This window comes from Pezoporus flaviventris, unplaced genomic scaffold (genome assembly GCF_033815535.1).
Source record: "Pezoporus flaviventris isolate CSIRO_AGI_PZ_B2104156 unplaced genomic scaffold, CSIRO_AGI_Pfla_v1 ptg000096l, whole genome shotgun sequence".
Lineage (NCBI taxonomy): Eukaryota > Metazoa > Chordata > Aves > Psittaciformes > Psittacidae > Pezoporus > Pezoporus flaviventris.
The window spans coordinates 4,872,871-4,900,652 of NW_026892644.1; the positions used below are offsets into that span (position 1 = coordinate 4,872,871).

Below are 27,782 nucleotides of genomic sequence, written 5' to 3' on the forward strand. Positions count from 1 at the left end.
GGCTCTGATAATCTAAAAAGTTGACACATTGTGTAGGAAAATATTGCAGGTTGCCGTTCAGTAACGAAAAAAAAAAATGCCAAATTATCCTTGTTTTTCAGACTTCCACTTGATTAATCGCCATAAGCACACTTACTACAATGGGATGACTGCCATACCCTTACTCTATTAGTTGGCTGAGGGAGTTCATTATCTGCCTCTATAGTAATGGGGCTCAACTACAAAGCTTTCCATTATAGTTAGTATTAAATAAACAAAAAAGAAAACTACACACAAGAAAACACAACAGGCTTTGGAACTGTGCTGCCTGCTGAACATTTTTCATAGGCTTAATAAGTTCGTTATGATCAGTATGAAGAACAGGTCTTGAAAAGGAAATTTTCAGACCATAATCTGGAAATATGTTTTGTGTATGGTTAAATATGACACATATCAGAGTTCCAGAGAATAGCCAAGGAAGCTGTAGGGCATTCATGAGAGCACCTATAACATTTATAAGATCTAACAAGGTAAGTTGACAGTACAAATGTATTGCAATTCTTCTTAGTTTTCCATATACCATTTTATTGGAAAGAACATTTTGCTGTATAGATAAGCAGATTCCAAAATGTGATTTTATTTTAAGCTATAAATGCAGTAGTTATCTAACTGGCCTGGCTTGTAAGCCGTATCTGTAATTATGTTGGCTGCTATCTTATGCTACAAATGGCCCAAATGAAATTAACCATGTCACTCACAAAGTACTTAACACTACGCATAATTGTATGTGAATGTCAGCCTGCCACTTCTGTTCGTACAAATTTATTGCTTGAATAAGTTATGTATAATTACAGAGATCATTCAATTAAAACAAATATCTGATTTGTATGCCTTTTCCCCAGAATTTCACTGTTTTATATCACTGAGACATGCTGACTTTGGTAATACTGTTTCAAATTGCTGTACTGTATCATGACTAGAGTTTATTTCAAAGCACAAGGTAGCACTTTGAACATAAAATTGCATCTGTCAGTCTCCTTTCCCTAGGTGATAGGACACTGATCAACAGTCCTCACTGTCTGGGGCATTACTATCTCTGGGCAGTAGAAGTGAGACTGACTGCGCTCAGTGATTGAAAATTCTCCTTTCCTGTACAGAGAGGAAAGGTCATTCTGACTGGCATTTCAAGCTGTAGAGCTGCATGTTGTAATTATTATCTGCCCTACCAGTAAACTCCTAACAGGTTGGAAGTAGTCACCTTGCCAATCATCATTCTCTGATCTACTCAGGGAAAAAACAGACTGCTCTGTAGTTCTCCATAATACTTTTAATGTCCTGAAACTTATTCTTGAACCAGTAGGGAACAGTAGAAGGTAAGTGCACGTACCAAGTGGTTAAGGGTTGTTAGATATAAAGGAGCAAAACTGAATAGAAAGGAAATAAAGTTTGTTACTTCCATTTCTGAAATTGTGTTGTATGAATACTATGTTTGCAAGAAATTAGGATTATGTAGGAAGAACAGTTACACTATTGTTTTATCTCACCATTAAAACAGTTGCTTCTAAATAGGACTGATTTAAGAGTAAAAAAGACTGCAAACGTGTCTGAGTTCAAGTTAAGCCGTTTGTTGTTTCTGTGATAGATTGATGGGACAAGGTTGGCAGAATGCGTTAGCATCTCTGTCTCAGTTTCTTTGCTTTTAAACTAACAGTTACAACATGATAGGAATATTCTGAAATACTGCACTCTGATACAAATTTTTCTGCTAAGTTAAATGTACATTTGGATTTAAAATTTTATAAATCTATCTCATAAAATTAATTTCATAAATGAATTTATTAATCTTTCCAATCTTTTTGCTTCTTTAAACTAGACATTTCTACTAGTAAGTTTAACTTTTAGACTGCCTGTAATTTTAACTTTTTAGACTGCCCTTCTGTTAAAAATGAAATCACATGACATTTAACCTTGAAAAATAACCATAAAATTTTATTAGTTCATAAGGCATGCATTAGTATTGCCCTTTTTATCTTAAGGATGTAATTAAATTTTGTGAACTATAGCAATAAATCATCTCAAAAAATGTGTAAACGTTTAATAAATAGCTAAAGCTTAAAGCACTGTGTAATTCTAATGCTAAAGTAGGCATTGACAAGTATCTTCATGAAGTTAATGTGGCTTTAATCAGTTACCTAGTGTCTAGAATACTGGTACCAGAAGTTCATGTGTAGCACCATGCTGCATTTGGACCTGAGCTGTTGAAGACCCTTACACACTGAACTCGCATCCTTGGTAGCTTGGACGGTTTGTACCATACACCATACTTGCACCTCTGTCCTGGTTTTGTCAGGGATAGAGTTAATTTTCTTCCTAGTAGCTGGTAAAGTGCTGTATTTTGGATTTAGGATGACAATAGCATTGGTACCACATTTTTAGTTGTTGATAAGAAGTGTTTACACTAAATCAAGGACTTTTTGGCTTCTCACACCACTCCACCAGTGAGTAGGCTGGGGGAAGAAGAAGCACAAGAAGCTGGGAGGAGACTCAGCTGACCCCAACTGACAGGATGGCTGACCAAAACGATATTCCATACTGTATGGTGTCATGCTCAGTATGTAAACTGAGGGGAAAGCTGTCTGGGGCTGCTGCTCAGATCTGGCTGGATGTTGATTGGCAGGTGGTGAGCAATTGCATTGTGCATCACTTGCTTTGTATTTCTAACTATTTTATCATTATTATTACTATTTATTTTTTTCCTTCCTTTTCTGTCCTGTTAAACTGTCTTTATCTCAACCCATTATTTTACCTTTTTTTCCCCCACTTCCCTCCCCTATCCTATGGGGGTTCAGAAGGGGGAGGTGAGCAAGAGGCATTGAACCCTGACAACCTCATAGAATCATAGAACCATAGAATAGTTAGGGTTGAAAAAGACCTTAAGATCATCCAGTTCCAACCCCCCTGCCATGGGCAGGGACACCTCACACTAAACCATGTCACCCAAGGCTCTGTCCAGCCTGGCCTTGAACACCGCCAGGGATGGAGCATTCACAACTTCCCTGGGCAGCCCATTCCAGTGCCTCACCACCCTTACAGTAAAGAATTTCCTCCTTATATCCAATCTAAACTTCCCTTGTTTAAGTTTGAGCCCATTACCCCTTGTCCTATCACTACAGTCTCTGATGAATAGCCCCTCCCCAGCATCCCTGTAGGCCCCCTTCAGATACTGGAAGGCTGCTATGATGTCTCCACGCAGCCTTCTCTTCTGCAGGCTGAACAACCCCAACTTTCTCAGCCTATCTTCATATGGGAGGTGCTCCAGTCCCCTGATCATCCTCGTGGCCCTCCTCTGGACTTGTTCCAACAGTTCCATGTCCTTTTTATGTTGAGGACACCAGAATTGCACACAATACTCCAAGGGAGGTCTCACGAGAGCAGGAGGGCAGGATGACCTCCTTCGACCTGCTGGTCACTCTCCTTTTGATGCAGCCCTCATAATGTCTTACACTTTATTTAACAGAAATATTGAATGAAATCTCAGCTACATTATGGAAGAAATGTTACTATATTTTTTGCATTGGAGTTAAGTGTGTGTCCTTACCCAACAGAGAGATTATATCTTTTTCAGTCTGCCTTTATAGTTTCTACTACAGAAACTCCCTAGGAGTCAAAACAGGTGGCATTTTATATGCTATGTTTTTAATACTAGTGAATAATGGCCAATACTACTTCAAATGTTTTTAGGCAAAATTATTATTAGGAATTAGAGAGGACTTTTCAAACTCTGTTACTCATGAATACTGGTGACAAAAAAAAAAAAAAAACAACAGCTAATCTTCTTTTGGAAAGTAGATCTGTCCATGCAGATTAAGAAAGGTTTTGATACAGCATCTCAGTAACAGGAAGAAACACTGCTGTCTATAAACTGCATGAAAATCATCTTGGGTAAAGGAGATGTAGTTCAAGGATTGTTTTTTCCAGTTATGTTAGTTTACTGTGGCTGCAGGTCAAGGAGACCTTAGTGAGCCATCTTCAACTCCAATAACAGTTCAGCTGTAGCAAACGCAGAGTTCGGTATGGGCTGCAAAATCCAACTGAGAAATAAGGTGAATACTTAAGTGCTTCACTTACACTGAGCTCTCAGCCAGAGCACAGTCAGCAGTTCCCAAGTCAGCAATTTTAAAGATAGCTCTGGTACAACTACTCTATCCAGTTACATCTAAGATATGGTTTCTGTCAAAGAATAAAAATGTTCTTAGATATCTGATGTGTTTGCACTAGCTAGTAGCAGTCAGGTACAAGGCAAGGAGTTAAAACATAAAGGAAGAGATACCTTAGCAGCTATTCTGGACATCTGCCCAGCTGAATGTATTCTGGAGAAATCTTGCTGTTGTCAGTCATGATGTTTTTGTTATTTAGAAAAATTACTTAATTCACACTTAAATGCCAGTAACTTGTAGGAGGGACTATGCAACATAATAAATATGTAATTAATGATGCGTTTTCCTTATAGTCTCATAATCACAGCAGGCAAACTAACAAAAAATGCTTGTCACTGCATTATTACAACATACCTATTCTCTCTAAGTTGGCCTGTCTACTGCAGCATTAGGGGTTTTATGCTTTCTCAGCCTGGTGTCCCTCTCCTGTCATTACAGTGAAAATTTACACGAAAATATGTAGCCAGTGTGTCAGCTCGCCTCTTCTTGTCTTCTTCTGTCTACTGCGTATACTGTCAGCAATCTCAGATATCTAGGAGGTAGTACTTTAGGAACCTGAATTGAAAAATGGCTTATCTGTGATAACATGTTTGTCAAATTAAAGTACAGATCTACATATTTTCCAAAATCATTAAATGCTCGGCTTGGTAAATAAAGTGCTATTTGTCAGGTCATCAGTTTCTGATTACTTCACTAACAAAGCTTCACAGCACCTATCCTGAATATTTGAACATTTCAGTACTCCAATTTGAGACTAAGATAGCAAATGCATCTTTTCTTGTTTAATGAAGTTATACCTTTGCTTTTATGCAGTTATTTTCTAGCTATCAGCAAACCAGTGCAAAGTGGCCACAAGAAGGAACCATCATACTGCCAGATGTGCAGAATTGTCTGGATGAATGGAAATTCAAGAGGCCTTACTCACCTGTGCTTCGTAATTTTGAAACTCTAATTGATCTGAAGGATCATGCAATAACCTTTCTGAAGTCTATTCACCCAAATTGCTTCAAACAGGACTGCTAGAAGGGCTATATTTAATATAAGCACACTTTTAAACCAGAGGTAGCAGGACATAGTTCACTTTAACATGAACTACAGTCCAGCTCCTCAGGATTAAATACTTCTATGACCAAGAAAGATCATCTTAGCTGTGGAGAGTAAAGGAGGGAGGCTCTTATCAAGCAAACTAAATGCAATATATCACAGTTGGTCTAGAGTCATCTGAAAATAGCTACGGTCTATGAAATTTAGCCTAATTTGACATCAGTGTTTCTGCCATGAAAGCTTTTGGTATTGTAGTGCACATTCAAAATCATTACTACCGTCCCGCCCTGAGTACTGAATACGCTAAGTACTAAGTCTCAGGCCTGATGTGTCACTGAGCAATAAGGGCCAGCTGCTTCTTCAGGGATGGGGAGGCAGGAGTGAAGAGGACTACCATAGCTGACAGGGAGGGCCCTGTCTCACCACCCGTGAGGAGGGCAGACCTAGGGATTATAACCAGGTCAGCCGAGAGCCCAGATCATCCGGCAAGTTTGTACTGATGAGATAGATCTAAATTCAAGCTAGAACATCAACATACAGGTCAGGACCAGGTCTGGTGATGGCCAGGAAGGTTCATGATGACAAGACCATGTCCATGGTCAAGCTGGGAAGTCATCTATCAGTTGGCATCTGGATCCATAGGGCACAGGCAAAAGTCACTCTTTCAGTATACCTCAGGCAGGAACTGAAGGCCCCAGGCTGAGCTGAAATGCAGTCTCCAGGAAGGGGAATGCAAATAGAGCACCTCAGAAGGCTGGTCAGGGCCATTACCTTATTAGTGCCTCAAGGCCTGATATGATGTGTGTATTGTAATCAGTGTTCCTTATTATTTCATTTATTACTCTAGAAGGCAGTGTCTCCAGAGTTTAATTCATCTGTATGTTGAATGAGAAGTGAAGAGCCACTCAGAGCTTGTCAGTAGGAACACAAAGCATAGGTGATCATAATGTGAGCCATGCATTGGTTTGATGGAGTGGGTAACTGACAAAGGAGGCTTGTGTTTCCATAACAACCTAATAGCTGAAGTCTTTCTTAGCAAGTGGTTTCTCTTCTAAGTAATTTTTGGCCTTAGAGAAATGTGACCATTATTAAGTATTTTCCCAGTTCTCAGAGTGTTTTATACAGTCTGATCTCCCTTTATGTTTAGCACAGAAAAAGGTTCAAAGGCCATGAGAAGAATGAGTAAAAGAGTCTCATAGTGTCCTGACAGGATAAGAATATTCCCCTTAAAAGGAGTAAAGTTAGGTTCTAGCCTTTGTATAATTCCTTTAATAAGCCTCTTAAAATACATCTTAAAAACAGCTGGGGCGTTGTGCCTGTTACTCTGAATAGAAGTCTTCTTCAGAACCACTGATTTCTGTAGTGATTAAGAAGCTTTTGATTTCCAACCTCACTGTATTCATAGCCAGCTGAAGTCAAGACAGAGGAACGCTAATATACTGGCTTTGGCTAAGTCAGAACTCTCCAGCAACTCTTCAAGAAGGAATTAAGGTCAGCCTCTGAATGATTCTGAAAAATCTCTTACTGCCCACACATATACGTGTCTATATGCATTGCCTTGTCATGGTGGCTAGAGGACTCCAAAGGGTGGTAAACTGTGGCATAGAGGTCTTCTAAAAGTGTATACTTTGTATCACAGTATGTTCAAGTTATTTTGTCTTATTTAAATATGTATGCATCTATTGAAAGTATTTGCCTCTACAGATATCACGATGATATTATCTACATACTGTGCCCTAATATACTTCCCTTTTTCTGTGTAGGAAGAATTAAACTATAAGGAGTATAAGAAAACCTGAAGTGGTTGAACCGAAACCCAGATATTTTTTCCAGATAAATGTTATATTTATTCCAGCTGAAAATATTTTTTTTATTTACCTACTTTTTAGTGAAATTTACTGTAACGTGAAAATTGAAAATTAATTAACAATTTTCAGTTGCATTTTTGGTCAATAACTTATTCATAATAAAATGTAATTCCCAGCCCAAGGTGTAAGACTTTTTCTCTGGTCTTCTTTGTTGTCCTTTAACCTATGTTTGAGCTGTACAGAGAGAATTTAGCTATGGTACAGAATTTATCAGTCTACTTGTTTTAACTGGTTAATTTATAAAGATGCAAGGATCACATACAGAGCTTCAGGATACCAGCCTTTGCCAGAATACAGTGTATTAGAAACTAGTCTAACCTTCTGACTGAGTTTTAGTGATGACACATTTTATATTCGTCATTCACAGCATAGGGTGCACACTTCTTGCAAGAATAAATTTTGTCTAATGCACTAGCATATGTTTGCAGTTTGGGTATTTTAATTTCACATAGCATTTTAATAAAGGTTAAGGGAGTGCTGATGGAAGAATAGAATATACAATAGCTCTTCTGTCATTAATCTTGTTTTTTTCTTCAGTACAGCTAGCATTTTTGTAAGCACTCTTCAAAAATGTAACAGATTTCTGAAAATGGTGTCTGTAAAGTTTTTGCTGATATAGTTGTTCCTATAAGTTATAAATTTATAATTTATTTTCTATTTTTAAGTATTTTCTGTAATTTTATAGTTCTTTTTGTTTTCTCTAAGTACAAATCCCCCAAATATACATAGCTTGGGAGTTCTATTATTATGACTTTTTCATACCCATTTTTGATATTTTTTATATTATTATCATAGTTCTTGGAGTATAATTAGGATGCTTCATATTAGCTTTTTAGAACTATATCTCTTGGAGCAGATCTGTTCAACTGTGTTTCGGTCCTATGTTGCTTACTATTTTGTTGACAGGTGTTATTAAACTACTTATTTTGACCAGTAGATCTTCCAGTGGTCTGAATCTCAGAGGCTGGCATATCTTCCTAATCTCTATGAAATTAGGGCATGTGTTGCTGTTGATTTCAGTTGGGTTATATTTTACTGTATATATGTTCTTCCAAAATAAGGGTCTTTATTAAAATTAGGAATTAGTCAATTAAGCATTGATATGAGATCAGGAAAAGGTGTGTCTTGTAGTATAATACTTAAAATGAGGTACTATCTGTGGAAATATTTCCCTTTACTTCTGATTTCATCTCAAACTAGGAGAGGATATCTCTATATCTCTTCAGGTAATATAACCCTACAGTAGATGGAAGTGGCTGAGATGGGCCAGTGCAGTCTGCATCTCTGATTTCTGTCAGTTAGATATGCCTCTAAAATCACATTCTGATAGCCTGTGAAAGCTATGATGCATTTTAGTTATCTCTGGGTAGATTTCAGGAGGTGAGTGAGACACCCTTACAGTTCTTTTTTACAGTGAAATTCAGTTCTAGGCTGTTCAGGTAAACCAGGTTTCTGACATCACCTAAGAAACAGATCCCTATAGTCTATATACAGTTTATGTATACTGTTCCTGTGCCATATTATTTCTTGATATGGCTATAGTCTTCTGTCAGTAGAGGTATGCCAACAGTGCATATATCCGCTGTTTCACAGTATCACAGTATGCTAGAGATTGGAAGGGACCTCGAAAGATCATCTAGTCCAATCCCCCTGCTGGAGCAGGAACACCTAGATAATGTTACACAGGAATGTGTCCAGGCGGGTTTTGAATGTCTCCAGGGAAGGAGACTCCACAACCTCCCTGGGCAGCCTGTTCCAGTGTTCTGTCACCCTCACTGAGAAGAAGTTTCTTCTCAAGTTTAAGTGGAACCTCTTGTGTTCCACTTTGTACCCATTACCCCTTGTCCTATCATTGTTTGCCACCGAGTAGAGCCTGGCTCCATCCTCGTGACACTCCCCCTTTATATATTTATAGACACTTATACGGTCCCCCCTCAGTCTCCTCTTCTCCAAACTATAGAGACCCAGCTCCCTCAGTCTTTCCTCATAAGGGAGATGCTCCACTCCCTTAATCATCTTAGTTGCCCTGCGCTGGACTCTCTCCAGCAGCTCCCTGTCCTTCTTGAACTGAGGGGCCCAGAACTGGACACAATATTCCAGATGCGGTCTCACCAGGGCAGAGTAGAGGGGAAGGAGGACCTCTCTCGACCTACTAACCACCCCCCTTCTAATACACCCCAGGATGCCATTGGCCTTCTTAGCCACAAGGGCACAGTGTTGGCTCATGGTCATCCTGTCGTCCACTAGGACCCCCAGGTCCCTCTCCCCTACACTGCTCTCTAACAGGTCGTTCCCCTACCTATACTGGAACCTGGGGTTGTTCCTGCCCAGATGCAGGACTCTACACTTTCCCTTGTTATATTTCATCAAGTTACTCCCTGCCCAGCTCTCCAGCCTGTCCAGGTCTCGCTGGATGGCAGCACAGCCTTCTGGCGTGTCAGCCACTCCTCCCAGCTTAGTGTCATCAGCAAACTTGCTGATAGTACACTCAATTCCCTCATCTAAATCATTGATGAATATATTAAATAATACCGGTCCCAGTACTGACCCTTGAGGCACTCCACTAGTTACAGGCCTCCAACTAGACTCAGCCCCATAGACTACAACTCTCTGGCTTCTCTCCTTCAGCCAGTTCGCAGTCCGCTTCACTACCTGATCATCCAGTCCACACTTCCTCATTTTAGCCGTGAGGATGCTGTGGGAGACTGTGTCAAATGCTTTGCTGAAGTCAAGGTAGACCACATCCACCGCTCTGCCATCATCCATCCACCCTGTTATTTCCTCATAAAAGGCTAAGAGATTGGTCAAACATGATTTCCCCCTGGTGAAGCCATGTTGACTGCCCCTCATAACCTTCTTATCCTTGATATGCCTTAAGATGGTACCAAGGATAAGGTGTTCCATCACTTTCCCAGGGATGGAGGTGAGGCTGACCGGCCTATAGTTACCCGGGTCCTCCTTCTTGCCCTTTTTGAAGACTGGAGTGACATTTGCTTTCCTCCAGTCCTCAGGCACCTCTCCCGTTTCCCAAGACTTGGTAAAGATGATGGAGAGTGGTCTAGCAATGACTTCCGCCAGTTCCCTCAGCACCCGCGGGTGCATCCCATCTGGACCCATGGATTTATGGATGTCCAGATTGCTCAACTGATCTCTAACCCATTCCTCAACGACTAAGGCAAACCGCTCCGTCGACCTGACTTCATCTAAGGTCTCAGGGGTACAGGGCTCTTCAGGACTGCCTGCAGCAGAGTAGACAGAGACAAAGAAGGCATTCAGTAACTCTGCCATCTCTGTATCTTCTGTCACCAGGGCACCCATTCCGTTCATCAGTGGGCCTACATTGCCTCTGGTGTTAATCTGCCATGTATTTGAAAAAGCTCTTTTTGCTGTCCTTGACCCTTCTTGCCAGGTTTAATTCTAAGGATGCCTTAGTCCTCCTAGCTGCCTTCCTACATCCTCTAGCAGCAGCCTTATATTCCTCCCAAGTGGCCAGCCCCTCCTTCCATGACCTGTAAACTCTCCTCTTCCACCTGAGCATACCCAGCAATTCCCTATTTAGCCACGCAGGTCTCTTGACCCTCTTCCTTGACTTCCTACGTGTCGGGACGCTCCGATCTTGAGCACGGAAAAAGCAGTCCTTGAATGTCAACCAACTATCTTGGGCCCCTTTACCTTCAAGCAGCCTTGCCCATGGGATTTCCCCTAGCAATTGCTTGAAAAGGCCAAAGTTTGCCCTGCTAAAGTCCAGGGTTGCAATTCTACTTGGTATTCTACTAGTCCTACCACACAAGAACCTGAACTCCACCATCTCGTGGTCGCTGCAACCAAGGCAGCCCTCAACCCTTACTGCTTCAACCAGATCCTCCTTTTTAGTGAGGATGAGATCCAGCAGCGCTCCTCTCCTGGTCGGCTCATCCACCATTTGCAGGAGGAAGTTATCATCCATACACTGGAGGAACCTCCTGGACTGTGGCTGGGTTGCCGAGTGGTCCTTCCAGCAAACATCAGGGAAGTTAAAATCCCCCACGACGACCACAGCCTGTGACTGTGAGGCCGCTCTCAGCTGCCTGTAGAAGGCCTCGTCAACATCCTCACCCTGATCCGGTGGTCTGTAACAGACACCTACAACAGTATCCCCCCTGCCAGCCTGCCCCTTAATTCTCACCCACAGACTCTCAACTCGCTCGTCATCTGTCCCTGGACAGAACTCAGTGCATTGTAGTTCCTCCCGCACATAAAGAGCAACCCCACCACCCCGCCTGGCTGGCCTGTCTTTCCTGAAAAGGACATAGCCCTCCATGACTATATTCCAGTCATGTGAGCTGTCCCACCACGTCTCTGTAATTGCCACCAGATCATAGTCTCCTGACTTAACACAGGTTTCCAACTCCTCCTGCTTATTTCCCATGCTGCGCGCATTGGTGTACAGGCATTTCAGGGAGCGAGCTGAGCACACCGATTTCACCCTAGGATTGTGGGAGGCCTCCCAGTCTTCATCAATTCTGGAGCGCTGCCCCACTGGGGCAAGCCCAGCTACAACCCCATCCCCCTTCGAATCTAGTTTAAAGCTCTCCAAATGAGCCCTGCTAATTCGTGTCCCAGCATCCTTTTGCCTCTGTGAGACAAACCTTTCTCACTTGTCATTGTCCAGACTGGTGCCCTATAAAACCAGCCGTTATCAAAGAATCCAAAGCCCTGCCTGTAGCCCCAGTCTCGAAGCCAATTGTTCATGAACTGAATCTTCCCATTCCTTCCCACATCAGTGGAAGATGGAAGGAGAGAGGAGAAGATCACTTGAGCCCCAGACTCTTTCACCATCCGCCCCAAGGCCCTGTAGTCTTTCTTCATCCCCCTCAGACTGCGGGAAGCAGCTTCCTCCCCACCTGTCTGGAAGACCAGCAGCGGGTAGTAGTCTGTCAGGTGCACCAGGTTGGGGAGCGCCCTGGTGATATCCCTGATCCGGGCTCCAGGCAGACTACACACTTCCCTATGATGAGGGTCAACTCTGCATATCGGGCCCTCTGTTCCTCTCAGAAGGGAATCCCCAACTACAATGACCCTTCTTTCTTTCTTAACAGAGGTAGTTTTGAGGTGCAAAGTCGACCGCCTTTTCCTATGTGGCCTTGTGTGCTGGCCTTGCCCCACATTCTCACCTACCTCTCCTTCAAGATCCAGGGCCTCGAACCTATTACGGAGGGACACCTGGGGAAGCAGGGCAGGAAGGGGGGAGGGTTTCCCACGACGTCGAACAGGAACTCGCTTCCAACCCTCGTCGTCTTTTTGGTCCCCTACCTCTGCGCAACAGCTACAGGGCAGGGGCTGTCTCGGGCCATCCCCCTCTGTGTGAGAAGGCAGGGGGTCCTTCCCCTTTTGGGGGGTATCTCCCTGGAACCGTTCTGACTGGCACGCCAGGGAGTTACTCCACCAGTCGATCTCCCTTTCACACTCCCTGATGGTCCTCAGTGTCTCAACCTCCTCCTTAAGTCTTGCCACCAGGCTAAGCAGATCTTCTACCTGCTCACACCTCACGCAGGTGGAATGCTGTCCTCCCTCCCCCGGCAGCAGCAGGCTCTGGCACTCCCTGCACCCAGAGACCTGAACAGCCACGGTTTGGGACGGGGTCTCTGTCTGAGTTGCTGTAGTCACCTTACTGCAAGCTCTCTTTCTGGAGGCGACCATATTGGTCCGCAGTCTGGGACACCAGCAACAGGGTCAGCAACACGACCTGTTTGTTTTCAAGAAGAAATAATATCCACTCTTTATTGTTCAAATTTCTCATACAATGTGGGAATCAGTTTGGAATCAGTTTTCTTGATAGAAGTTTATAAAGGGAAATGAAAAATAAAATTTAACTCCTGTGGTGCAAAATAAGGACTATGTCCATTAGGGTGTGTATTGCATTACTAATGTATTAAAAGAAGAAATGAATAAACGAGAGAAGGTGAATGATAAAAAATTTGAATAACATTTCATCCACTGTCTGCTTTCACTTTAAGCAGCCCCAGGCAGTGTGAGATAACGCCATAGGTTCTCCTAAACAGCTGTTCCCTTAGTTACTCTATATTTGAAGCAGGGCAATTTTGTATTTGTACAAACTTCTGTTATAATAGAATTTTCGTTAGTAACTAGAAAATTTACATCATATGATATAGACTAACTGCAAAGTGCTATATTAAGAATTGATTCTTTGCTGTGTTGAGAGTCTAAAAAGTACTATTTTCTTGTGTTATTTTACTTCTTGCTTTTTGAAAAAAGCAGAACTTATCCAGTAAAGCAAAAATATAACTTCAGTATCACAGACTGAGAAGCAGGCAGTGGAAGCATTCAATAATCAGTTTCTAGTGTCATATTTCCTTGACTGAGTCTTGCCCATTTAACTGGCAACTTTCAGAATCCCAACAAAGAGCGTTAAGAGAAAGGAGATTTATACAGGCTTTCAGACCCTCCTTCTACTCCCTGTGGTATTTGTAGTATAAAGTTGGGTAAAACTTTTACCTTTTCTTTTTATTTGTTTATTTGGGTAGTCTGGAAAAAAGTGTGCATGAGTGAATACTTCTCATGCACATACATCTGGAACCATTCATTATTAACTTTTAAAATTACCTCAGTTGCAAGCGTAGACCACTTCAATAATTTTTAGTAGTCCAAATGTACTATTAAGTCAAATCTATTATAAAAGTAAAATAACTTTATTTACTCGTATTAAATGAACTTATAATTTCATTTAAAAACCAGGTTAACTTAAAAGATCCAGTTTCTCTGAAGCAATGCTAATTTGAATAACCAGTCCCCCTTTCATTTATTATTAATGGTGATACATGTCAACTATTCCATTATTCCTGATGTCAGAATGAAAGCCTATAACTAAGGTTGATCCATTAGCTTCCCTTTAGTCTTCTCAAATCTTATCAATATTCCTAGTGCTACAAAGAAACAGCACCATTTGTTGAGCTAACTTGCCAGATCTTTTTAAGCTCTTGGGTACAAATTAGATAGATCTGTCCATTAAAAATTTCTAGCTTTATTAACTCTCATTTAACATTCCCTTTGGATATATTTACATGAGTTTGATATTTAAGAAAAATATTTCATATCTCTATTGTTTTATAATATTATTTCTCCTACTGCATTGCTAGAGTGATGTGCCAGAATTTGGGTTGTTTCGTTTTCCATTTACACACTCCTTTATGTCCTTGATGCAGCAGAGGTCTCGCAGAGAAACAGCATTATAATCCTAAAGACTTTTCAGAATGCATAGGCACAGGAGGATGAATTGAGGTTGCGCAAGACGTCAATTCTTACATATCACAGTGCTAATGTACTTTCCTTTACAACCTTATCATCCCTCTAGAAGTTTTTTAGTATGTAATTAAGATAATTGCTCCCCATCATACGCTCCTTTGGATAACATCTCTGATAACATTCTTAACAATGAAATGTTACTCTAAAAATACTCTGCCTTTTCTGAAGGTAAAGCATACGGGAATGACTGATACCATGTGATGGGTTCATTATCAAAACACATGCAGGTCTCCACCTATCTAGTATGTTCCAGTAGATATGTTTATGTTAAAGTAATTCTACATTCCAAAGACTAGCTTACATTTTCTCTGCAGAGGGTGAGAAAAAGTCTTCTGCTTGACATATGTTAAACATTTTCTTATGATTCATTACTTTTTATTATTATTCCTTAAACTACAACTGAAAAAAAATACCTTGCATGGGAGTTTGGGGCAATTTTTGCAAATGAGTACTTGTCAAAGTACATGTATTCTGACCAACACTCAGTTTCCATCTTGGTGTGATTACTGTCTAGAATGATCTCATTATGCACTTGACTGCATGCTGTCAGACAAAACCCCTTTTTTAAATCAAGACAATAAATCAAAGAATGTAATTATTGTGAGGTAGTTTGCATTTTAAAGCCCATATACAAATATTATTTAGCAGGATTTGAGTTTTTCTGTGTTAAATGGTGATGAGTTGCAGAATCTTTTGCAAGTACTTTGAGTCAGGGATGTAATACAGAGACCACATACAACATGTTCCGTTCTAGTAAGTAATCCTAGGCTTCAAAATGCTGTTGTGATTGTTTTATAATTGAGCAGATGTAAATGATAGTAGCTGCTATAAATGGCAATAATTTAATAGCTATATGAGGAATAATATTGATACAAACCCCATCAAATTGCTAGTACTAGCAGTAATAGTGAAACATCTTATCATTAATTTGTTTGTATTTCACATGCATCTGGTATATTCTAGAGGAATATAATGTTGTGTAATGGGTATAGCACTGATCTTCAGTAGGCATTCAGTTAATATTTTATGTCTCCTGGTGCACCTGTGAATTTTCTACAAACTTTAAAATTAATTTTCTGCAAAGCTTTTTGTGTTGAATCGTACTCCATATTAGAAGCTGGGAGGAACCACTTGTCTTGACTTCATATTTTTTCTGTTATACATAAGACTTTGCATCTTGTCCTATTTTGCATTAAGATGGAACTAAGTCCTAAAATTTGAGAGATCCAGTGCTCAAGAATAGGTAGTTTACTGATGTCTATAATGCAATAAAATTCAAATACTGTAAAGAAAAATAAACTGGTTTTCAGAAAAACTCGAAATGCAGTATGGGTATTTCTTGAATCATACAAAGAGCTCAGTGGTCATTTGTGGAAGATTAGTTTCTTCACTGTTTAGTTTCTCAATTTCGGATGATAAAGCTGCTCAACTCTGAATGATTAATCATTAGACACTGCATTATACCTATCTTAGGATCATCTACACATTCTCAGCTGTTGCAGAAAGTTATGACATTAACAATGCTTGTGATCTCTCCTGCTCCTTGTGTAGTTTTCCAGGCTTTTCTGATATTTTGTATTAAAGATTACACATTTAATACTATTTATTATGGAGTGTTTTGTGACTTGGTGTAGATGGTGAATAGATGTATAGTCTGTATGTGCCTTGTAGCAGTTATGTGATGATTGCCTTTGATTTAGGTATTAGATTTGATGTCTGGGCAATCCTTTTTATTTCTGTGTCCCATATCAGGGTAGTTATTTGGGATTTGGGGGATCAAGCTGAAAGTATCAGGCTAGAATATCAGTGACTGTATCACAGGATGTGAGAATTCTACTCACTGCTGAGCCCATATTTCACATGCTGTCGGCATCCCAGCTCCATGTCAGACCAAGAAATGTAAACTCAGTCCCTGCCCTGCTTGGTCAGAATAGGGTTTGTCAAAATGTATTTGGTGGCTCTGCTAACAGACAGATACTGAGGACTGTGGATCATAGCTCTGCCAGTGCCTTGCGCCCTGCTTTTCACCACACCTCTGTAGGGATCATCTACCGCTATGAGGTTACTGTGCTTTTTCAAATATTGTGAAGGGTCACTTTGATATGAATGCAGTTAGTAACCTTGCTGTCTTTTCTACAGTTCTAGTACCTCCCCCCTCTACTCACCACTAAAAAAATGAAAAAAATTTCCTCGTCCTTCTGACAATCTCTAGGAGAATTTTAGTTTTTGTTTAGTTGTTTATTTTTTTTTGTTACCGACTGCATCAAAATTTGGCTATATCATACAGCTTATATCATACAGTCAACTGAATGTGCATGCTAATTTTATTTCAGCATTGATCTGAATAAATCAGATCAGTTACTACAGATCAATTACACATTTGATTTACTATCAGGACAAAAAAATAAATAAATCAATCATACCCTATTTCTATTGTCTTTACTTCTCCATCAAGTAACAAGTTTGTTAATTTTATAATGAACTTAAGCTATTTTATTTAATACTTCAGTACCTTTAAATGTGTTCTACTGGGAACTCACTTTTTCATGAGAATATGATATGTTTTATGAGGTGTATTTTAATAAAGTTTTGTACTATCTTTAGTACATTTGGAAAGCACAAATCCTGGCATAGCTTGCTAAATTTTGTTAATATCAAAATATTTGTTAAAATATTAAGCGATTACTAAACTAAACCAATTTTGTACATAACGAACAGATTTATTTGTTTTGTTCAGTGTCAGACATGATTAAAAAATAGACAAACATTGATTCCTACTGAAGGTAATCAGTGTTTCATTCTGTTAAAAAAAAAATGGAAGGATAAAGATTTCCCTCCTGTTCTATTTTAAGTTAAATAAAAAACACTTATTTACTTCAATTTTCTCTGCTTCTGTCTCTCTTCCTGAATCTGCTAGTCTGCATACCATTGTATGCATTTGTATCTGTTCTGGGTGGTGATATTAAAAACAGCTGTTAGTAAAGATATCCTTTCCACGCAAGCTCCAGCTGTTCACCCCATATCCTTTTTCTGTCAGGTATCATTCCTACCCTGCTGGAAGATACTTGAATAATATAGCATAATTTAAAAAAAAAACAAAACCAAACCAGTTTCTTACCAGTAGTGCTGGGATTGACACTAAATTTTTTTCCTGAGAACATTCCCAGTATTTTGACATCTATTTCTGTCTTACATTATGATGAAAATTCTCTGTGAATATTGTGTAAGTAACATTTGCAAAAAATACCTTTTTTCTGATAAATTCTGTAAGTTGTCTTTCAGAGTTTTTTTCATTCAACCCATAATAACTTCAACAAGGATTTGCCAATAATAAGTTTAAGGAAATTTTTAAATGCCTTTTATAAATGCATTTTATAAATTACTTGTCCAACTTCTAGACATCAGCCTGATAAACGTAATGTGGAATGAATTTGTGACTCATATTCAAATGGAATAACGACATTTACAATAGGAAGATGTTAGTGGTTAGGAGCTCTGGTAGTAAAAGTGACAGGAGTTCTGTGAATCCTGTCTTTTGTTTTGGCTAAATACCTCTATTCAAGTGTAATTTAATTATAATATTTTTTATAGTTTAAGACTTGAAGTTAAGGAATGTTGGATTGTTTTATGCCATACTTTCACTTAATTATGATCTCTGTTTTTATATTAGTGGTTGGATTGGTCATTTCTGCCCCACTGTGTTGGAATATTCCTTCTTGTCTGAATATACTGATTTGGCTCTGTGTCAAACATAGGGGCCCTACATGGCCTAGAAATTGTGATTTATTAATTTGCTATCAATAGGAAATGCAAACAGCATACCTCTTTAAAGTTTTGTGGCATCTTTATCATTCCTTTATATAGTTAACTGCAGCTCTCAAAAATTCCAGGGAAGGGGAGTAGGTTTCATTAGTGGGAACACTTAATAGGAAGAAATTTAAGAAATCTGCAAAGATAGTTTGTGGATCTTGGAGAACCTAAAACCAAAACAGGAAGAGAAAACAAGTGAGGCAAACTGCATGCTGTTTAGTTACTATGATGTAAATAAATTAAATACGCTGAAGTGTATAGAAGATTCTAAACCCTCAGAGCCAGAGTTATGTAAATCCTGCTCTGTCAGTTAGAAGGTAAGCTTAATTATGAGTAAACGTGTAATACTAGTATAACATATAATTTCATCTAAATTGAAACAGAAAATAAATTAATGCAGGAATGTTAGTGCAAAGGGTAGAATTTGAGTATTTTTCAGAAGCAAATGCCAAGAATAAATAAAACATATGTAAAGTGTGGCAAAATTGTTTTGGTATGTTAATTATAGAAAAGATAATTTGGAAATTAAAAAATACAGTGAAGCGTTTGGGTATTTTTAGTTACTAATATCTCCAATGCTGTAGTGCTGCAAATTAACTGTGAATGGTTAGAAACTGTATTGTGTTATTACAAAACTATCCACAGTATTTTCTTTATGTTTCACAAATCACCTGGACATTATCAAAACAACATATTGGACTAGATAGCAGGTCCACTTTGGTACAGATGCTCCCATATTGCTTTCAAAATGAGCATCAAAGACCTTTGAGAGTGCCTGAATTCTGTGTATTAGTAGTGCACACTCTCTGCTGGACTCTATGCTTAATAAGTATACTGTTACACCGGATAGAATACACAATTTGAGTATGGAACACAATACTCTCTTCAATGTATGTATGTTAAATAAAAAAAAAAGGTAAAATTTTGGAGTGGGAATTGAGCACTCTGAAGTTGCTCAAAAATTTAGATACTTTAAAGAAGAATAGCTGGATATTGAAAGATTTTAAAGCATCTCTAGCTTGCTGGCTTTAAAATATTTTGGTTAGCTTTTTGGCTTCAGTGTTCTGATTAAGAGGTTTATTAGCTAACTGACACTTCAGAAGAACTGAAGCTCGTGGAAATGTATTTTTGTCTATAAAGTGCATTTCACTGCAACTAAAGATAGATGCATATTGCAAGGTTTTTCTTAAAGACTTCTCAAATTATTAATTATTATTGAGCCCTAGGGGACTATTGTTATCATCAGAATTATTTAAATTGAGAGTACTTACTCCCATCACCTTTTGCGGTTTATATTCTGAGATAATTTGACTATGTAGCCTAATTCACTAATATCTATTGCATTTGCAATAGTAGAATACTTTATCTGCACATCTTATTTAGTTATTCTCTTTGGATTATAGGAGAAGCCTTGTGAAATACTGAGGCATACGTATAATGTCATTCAGTGGCCTCTCACTGATGAGTCAAATTTAAAAATATGCACAGACACCCCTAATATGTATCAGGTGTTTTTGGAGGATGTTTATTTTTTCACCAGACTACTAGGCATTCCAGTTTTTAGTGAATGACTGAAATAAACAAAAATATTTTGGCACCTGTAACTGCACCCTGTGCTTTTCATTGAATTTCAGGAACATGATGACTACATGCTGAGACAAGGCCGATGTAGAAATCTATGAAATATCTGTCATAGGCAAGTACAGTCATTTCACTACAAACCTTTTAAACGTGGCAAAGCCAAGAAAAAGGCCATTTCACACACACACACAAAAAGGATATGCAACTGTGTAGCGTTGTTTTTGAATGCTCAATTACACATCAGCAGCTAACAGCTTGCAGAGGCAGTCTTCAAAGGTTACTCAGGAAATGGTGGAAATCTCCCATCATGTCTAATTAGTACTTAATGAGAGATGGTTTTCCAGACAGTTGCCTGGTATTACAAGGGTTATGCAAGCTTGAAGCTGTTCCAAAGTCTATTCATGCAGGTGGGTGATTGAAGGAAATAAAAAGTTGATAATAGTCATACCCAAGTCTCGTGGATGATGCAGAAACAACTAAGCAGACTCCCTGCTGCTGCTGGAATGCACTTTGCTAGTAATTAATTTCAAACACAACCCTGAAATAGCTGCTACATCCAAGACTGGGCCAGCTTCAAGTGCTTTCAACAAGACAGTTGTAGATATATATTTACAATCCTACTCAGAACAACGGTTATTCAGATTTAAGTGTGTGGGAAACAAAACAAATTCAAAAGAGCAAATTCAAACAGTTTAGTCCAAGCATTCCCTCTATGCATCCAGTGTAGCTAACTATTGATTTTATTATTCAGTATTCCATGTGCTCTTTTGAAATGTCTCTTGCAATGTTCATTCCTTGAAATCCTGAAATAGATGATTGTCATTCTCTGTAATCCCTAGATCTATGCTGTGTTGAATAGTCACATAGGAGAGAATATTTGCTGTGGGAATTTAGTCAAGTTAAAACAATTTTAAAGCAAAATCCTGTACTATGAAAAATTGCCTAGTCCCTCAACTGGGACTACTGTATAACATGACAGGTTTTGTTATCTGCTTGACAAAATCTGATATTTTCTTTCTTTTTTCTTCCTGGATTTCTGTATGGACTTCAGTCTGTCTTAATTTTGCTGTATGCAATTTCTAGGAATCTTTGCAATGGGTCCACCACTTACACGAGGCATCACATTTTTATCACACATGCTGTCCAAGAAATATTATACAAGGCAGCTCTGTATCAAATCAGGGCAGTTCCTGCTATTTTGTGACCTACTCAGCTCAGTTTTGGATCCTTGTTAGTTTCTTCCTACTTGTTGACTTGGGCTTCTGCCTTGTAAATTTACTGTTAATGGAATCCAGCAGCCTTGATTGACCCATCATGAAAGAACTGAGGCTGAGTAGCGTTGTCTCCAAACAAAATGTTCAGATATATTGTTTTAAGACTTGCACTGAAATCTCTCTGTGGGTATGCTTTAATGTAATGGGGTGATTCTCCTTGCACTGCTGAAGAAAGAGTTAATTGTGTTTTAATGAGCCGTATATAATCTTCGGGAAGACTGCTGTGCCCAGTTCTCTTTACTATAAAGAATAGTATTCAGGTGATTCTTCTTGATGAGATGTGGTAGGAAGTGTTCTGGTTGGTATATTTGGTGTCTGCATGATAGTTAATATTGTGGCATTACATATATATAGTGCCTTTTCTATGAGTATCTGTTATCTCTTAGAAAAGTTCCAGTGAGAAGTGTGTCCTTGCAGTACATGGATAGCAGGATGAAAACTTTGATGAAAGACTTGCTGAACTATGGTGATATGGTCTATTACTATCTATAAGAGCATTCCTGTCTATGTAGAGTACTAAATGAAAGAAGACAATCATCCACTGGCTACTAATGTCACATATCACAGTAAAAGACAAAGATCCCAGTGCATGGGTTTTTTTAATTTCATTTAGTTAACATTTTTATGTTTTTGTCTGACATGACAATAGAAGATAGCAGTAAAAGAATGCCATAGGTTGTTCTTACAATATGCTAAAAGAAGACAATATTCACCTTCATTTTACTCTCTCCAGACTGATATCTGAGTGATCCTTTAAAATGTAAAGCAGTCACTATATCCATGAAAGGGAGCTCCTTGGTCTCCCCTCTTTTCTTGACCTCCTGTTATCCAGTACACCAGAAAAATCTTACTATAATTTTTACCATGATGGTAAAAATAAGCTCTCATTTTCACAAAGATCTTTGGGAAACAGGGGTTAAAGTTCTTGAGAAATGTGATTTTGGATTCATCCCTCATAATTTTAGTACCTTGATTCAGTTGCCATACATAGCTGTCTACTGACATAAAATGCTTTTGTGTGTCCCAAGCTGATGTTTTAGAAGGACAGTGAAATCCCATAGAAAGACAGTGAAGGCCTCAGGTAGATGCCTTGAGTTTCCTTGGACTGCTGAGATGGCATTGTTAACAATGCTTTGGCAGTTGAATTTTGCCATATTTGACTACAATAGAAGTGTCTGAGCTAGCTGTCTGGACTTTGTTTAAAGGTAATGCGTATCTTTGTATAATCAATGAAGCTTAAGTCTTGTTCCTCTGACCTAATATTTCTTCAGGATTATATATCTTTATATAGAGTATATTTTATCTCTAATGAATACTGTTTTAATGAGGTTTCATTGATTTAAAGATGAGTTTAGCAAATGTAGCTATATTTAGAGAAATACTACCTTGCAAGTCTGGAGATCGGTTTCTGACTTGCTGAAGATGGAACAAAATAATGCTATTTTTTTGATAGCAATTCAGCTACTAGCATATGAATACAGAAGTTTAACTTTAGACCCTGATATTTGGTTCAAAATTCAGTCTCATTAGATAGATGTAAATGACATTATGCAATGTGTTACATATATTTTACTCAGAAATCCTTTTTGTACAGAAAGACCACTGTGAATTAATCACTTACAGTGTCAGTGATGGTAGAAGCAACTTTTCTTCCTGCAAAAGGATTGGTTGTGATGTTAACTCTTTGTTAACACTTAAGCCCAGCTGGTAACTCAGAATCATGCAGCCATTCACTCACTCCCTCTCTTTCCCCCTGCCCTGCTTCAGGCAGGATGGGGAGGAGAATCAGAAGAATGTAAACCCCACAGGTTGAGATAAGAACAGTCCAGTAACTAAGGTATAATACAAAACCAGTAGTACTAATAATACTGATAAGGAAAGTAACCAGGGGAGAGAATATAAAACTAAAAAGGGAAGGGAAGAAAAACAATAAACACAAGTGATGCACAATACAAATTGCTCACCACCCACTGGCCAATACCCAGCCCGGCCTAAGCAGCAGTCTTGGTCTTCTGAGTGACTCCCTCCCATTTATGTACAGGGCGTGACGTGCTGTGGTATAGAATACCCCTTTGGCTAGTTTGGGTCAAGTGTCCTTGTCTGCTTCCTTCCAGCTTCCCGTGCCCCTCCTCACTAGGAGAGCATGAGAGACTGGAAAATCCTTGATCCGGGTAAGCATTATTGAGCAACAACTGTGACACTGGTGTGTTACCAGCATTGTTCTCAGACTAAAGCTGAAACACAGCACTGCACCAGCTATTGGGAAAGAGAAAATTAGCTGTTACAGCTGAACCCAGGAGACTCTCATACAATACTCTTTGTGTGAGACATGAGGTGTACATCATAATTAAACATTTTTATGAACAAGGTAACTGTGCTTCTATAAATTACACTTTAATAATATTGAACTGGATAATCAATAAAATTGAGTAATATGCACAAAAGCTGGTTTTTTTTTTTGTAATTGTATTATATATGAGTGTGATGAAAAAATAATTCTGAGGTGTTTGGCTTGCTGCTTCCGTTCTCTCTTAATGGTCTCGGAAAAAGGTGCTGTGAAAAATAAGCATTTCCCATATGAAATGATGCTAAAACTATTTAATTAATAATTTTAAAAAAAACAAAACAGTTATGTGAATTAGTTCTTACTCAATGCTATTCAATTTCTTTTTATAATTTTCCTGTAAGAATGTATAACTGTTAGTGAACTATGGAATAACTGGAATGGACCAGTAAAAAGCTAATCTGTATTTCTGATTTGGTGAAGTTGATTCAATATTAAAAGTTTTTAGTGTTACTGAAATCAAACCTTCTGTCTGTAACCAAAAGGTGTAGCTCTAATTTAAGGAATGCTAGTGTGGCTTGAGAGTAAAAATCTTTTAAATAGTAATAGGAACAACATTATCTTCAACATCCAAACAGTAATGTCATCATTTGTAGTTACAGTCTTTTGATACATGAAGGAAAGTCTAATATGCACAGGCAACTTGTATGAAGCAGTAATGTGACCATTGCTGTAAATAGTGAGTCTGCTTCTATTGTAAATGTTTCAACAATTGGGAAAAGTAGCAAATAGAATTCTAAGTGGCATTAAAATTTGGAAATTAAGATGTCTGTTTGGTGAGAAATTTAAGAATAACCATCTTTATAAATATATCCATGAGATGTTAGTGGTGTGGTAAAGCCAATCAATCAACCAACCAACAAAGCAAATTAGTAAGATTTGCCAGGATGTAAACCAATAGAGCTATTTTTGTAGTCCACTAAATGGGTCCAGTTAATCCAAAAGCTGAGTTTACCTAACCTTTAAAAAAAAATAAAATTGGTTATTCTGGACTTAGAAAACATAACATAATGGTTTTACTTTATCTGATCCTTTTCTGTTTCTTTTGCCCTGCAACAAAGGAAATTAAGGATGGAAAGTTCTCAGTAACCATTTTTAAAAATCAGAATAAGATCCAATTACATAATCCTTGTGAGAGTTTCTCATGTGGTAAAGGCAGGAAGGAATATTGTTAGAGCCTGCTGCAGTTCAGTAATTTTTACCTGCCAGATAATCCGTGGAGCCTGGTGTTATCTGACTTGTGCAGAAACGTCTTAATTTATTGCAACTTGAGCCAGTAACTAGAAGAGAATCACAGCTGAAAAACTTCCCTGTTGGCCCTCTATCGTACCTGTCAGAAACTTAGCATAGGAGCTAATCTTTCCTAGGTAAATTTAGTAGTTTCTCGAGTTTCCAAGTGCTTTTTTGCCATAAAATATTCCACTGAAACTTACAGTATTTCCGTTATAGATAGCTAAATGTAAAAAATGTTTGCTTTAGTTGTGTTACCAGAAAATAAGAAAATGAAAACATAATTATTTTATTATTTAATTATAAAAGAATATATATTCAAATCTATTCCTAATGAATCTTCTGTAGCACTGCATTCTTAATGAATACTGTAGACATAGAGAAGTTGCCCAAATTGGTTGCAGGAACTAATTTGATGGCAATATTCTCTCTCTGATGGAGCAGACACAGGTAGTAAAATCATTATTGGTTGCCTAATGAGAAGATCCTACTGTGAAAATAAACAGCTGTCCACAATAAAGAAATTGTTTACAAGAAGCCATTACATGTGAGACACTTTATTCCCTTGAGAAAGGAGTGAAGGCAACGAATACTGAGCAGCTGGATTTTTTTTTTTTTTTTTTGGCGATGTTTATTTCAAAGAAATCTATTTGGATGTTTTTTTTCATAACTTTAGTTTTAGACTCTACAAGCATCATCCTTTTTGTGTTACCACTTTATTTTGCTTGGAAGACTGTAACTACTTTTTGGTTTTGGTTTTGTTTTTTGAGATTTCTGTGTATTACAGATGTTCCCTAACTGGTCATAATTGTATGCACACACTGTAGCTGGAAAGCTTTTCATAGCCCTGTCTTGTGGGGCATATAACAGCCCTGCCTCCTTTCAAGAATATCTCCCAATAAATTTTCATTCCAAGAATGCCACTACTAGTCAGTTTGATGCCTCACTGGTGGGGCGGTATCTAAAGGCCAAAAGGTAATGTTCTGTGACCTATCATTCAACAGCATCAACAAGAAGTCTTTCCTATGGAAGGACCAAAATCCTGCTCATATAACTTGATTGCTCTGTTACCCTCTTCTGCATGTTTAAAGTGTGGGTAAACTAAGATGAGAAGAATACCAACAGGGCATTGAAATGGAATGAAGTGATGGGCAGAAAACTTACCATCAATCCCAGTCTGTATTTCTCACTATTTGGCCTTTAAGATACTTCTGCATCTGTAAGACTTCCTGATTTCATTTGCAAGGCTTTCAAGTGCTAAGTAGCTAAAGAGCAGCTGTGCTTAAACACAGCCACACAGGCTTCACAGTGAAAGAACAGCTACAGAAAGGCAGGGACTGATAAACTGATATGGGAGTTTGTGTTCTTTTCTCTGTTAGGTTTAGCTGTTTGTCAGAGACAATTGTTCTGTTTGTTTCTCACACTAGTAAGTAAATAATTGCTCTAAGTACACTTAGCTAGACTCATGTGGAACATTTCTCCCTCTAGAAGTTATTTCTTAGCTTCCTAGACGATGCCTGTATTACCACCTGTATTACAATATGTCTCAGGAGCAGTATAGTCCCTAGTTTGGTGTCTCCACAAACAGAGGGCAGAATTCTCTCAAAGCAAACCTCCGATTCCTCAGGCAGGGGTGTTCATTGATAATTATCTATTGATGAGTCTGTCCACAGAATGAAATAAGGTAATATTTCATATTCTGGACTAAATGAGGATGAGATTCAGCTCCTATCACTCATATTTAGCCTTCATCCCCACTATGAGACTTCCAGAGTATGGTAAGGCCTCTGTGGGGTGTCTGCTTGTCATTCCTTTGATGAGGTGGGCTTTCAGATCACTGGATACTCACTCACATCCTGCATGTTAACAATTTTACAGGTAGACACCAGTTCAGACAGGGAATCATAAGAGACATTTAAGTTCTGTGTCAGGGATGTTATTATGACTATTCACCTTAAGTTCCTTTCTAAGGATATATGAAAATTTGTTTGATTCATCATATTAACAAACATGTATTACTTTCTGAAATATGTGAATTCAGTTCTGGTATTTCTGTGCGCACTTGTGATGATTCAGGAAGAGCACTTCTCTGTGTTAAGACTCCAGACCTAAAGGACTGGCAGTCTTGATGACATATTTTTCCAAAACTTTGGAATTGTTTCTGTGACAGGGAAGGTTCACTCCGTCAGATGTTAGGTAACATCTAAAGTTATCTATAGTGTCTGTCAAGCTGCCATATGAATTTCTGTTTACACTTTCACTAAGTTTAACAGCATTGCTGAAACGTTCCAGACAGATATTTGCCTTAGAAGAACAGTTTGCCAGTCTGTATTTGAATAGAAATTACGACCTTATCCAGATATGTAGTGTTTCTGCAGGGAGTGTTTCTCAGACTCATCCACGTAAAGAAAATATCTGTTACGTTGGAGAGGCCATAAATTTACATTCTTACAACAATTCATCTTTATCCTATGTTATCTACATTAACCTAATTGGGTATTTCCTTCCCTTTTATATCTGTTGCATTTCCAATAATTCTTTCAGGCTAGTAGGATTGAGGAAGAGAAGCTTCTAGGATTACTTACACAGAGACATTTGTGACTTGTGCACATGAAGGAGCTTGTGTTCCTGCAGAAGCTGGTTAGGCAAAACTTCTCCAGCTTATAGAACTGGAGTTGCTTTTGTTTATTCGGAGTTTGGGTTTTTCTAGAGTGGATTTGCCCACAGAGTGAAAACATGTTTTGGAGATCCATCTCAATTACAAATAAATATGCTTTCTTCTGTGAACTCTGCAGGCTGTCAGTTGAGTCCCACAGACACAAGATGAGAATGTAATCATTGTCTTAATACAGAGCCGCAGGTATTATAGCACATTTAGCAAAATAGAGTGCATGTGATCCACAAAGAAAGGTACACACAGGCAATGACATTTTCCCCAGAATCAGAACTAAAGCATTTCTTTAATAATACAATTCAAAGGCAGGAAGTAATGTGGAGCTTTTGGCCTCCTGATAAGTCATTCTGGTGCTTGTTTTCCGTAACAACTGGGTAGTTATGCCTTATTTCATAGACCTCTCTATCCTCTGACCTGATTTTGACTAATTTAAGTTTGCATTGTTCGATCAACATTAAA

At 38.5% G+C, this 27,782-nt stretch overlaps 1 protein-coding gene across 5 annotated transcripts in view; it reads left to right on the top strand.

Moving 5' to 3' along the window:
- The window catches only part of LOC133281118 (ankyrin repeat and sterile alpha motif domain-containing protein 1B-like), a 305,927-nt gene that overhangs the window by 123,657 nt on the left and 154,488 nt on the right, over window positions 1–27,782 (top strand). The window lies entirely within an intron of this gene.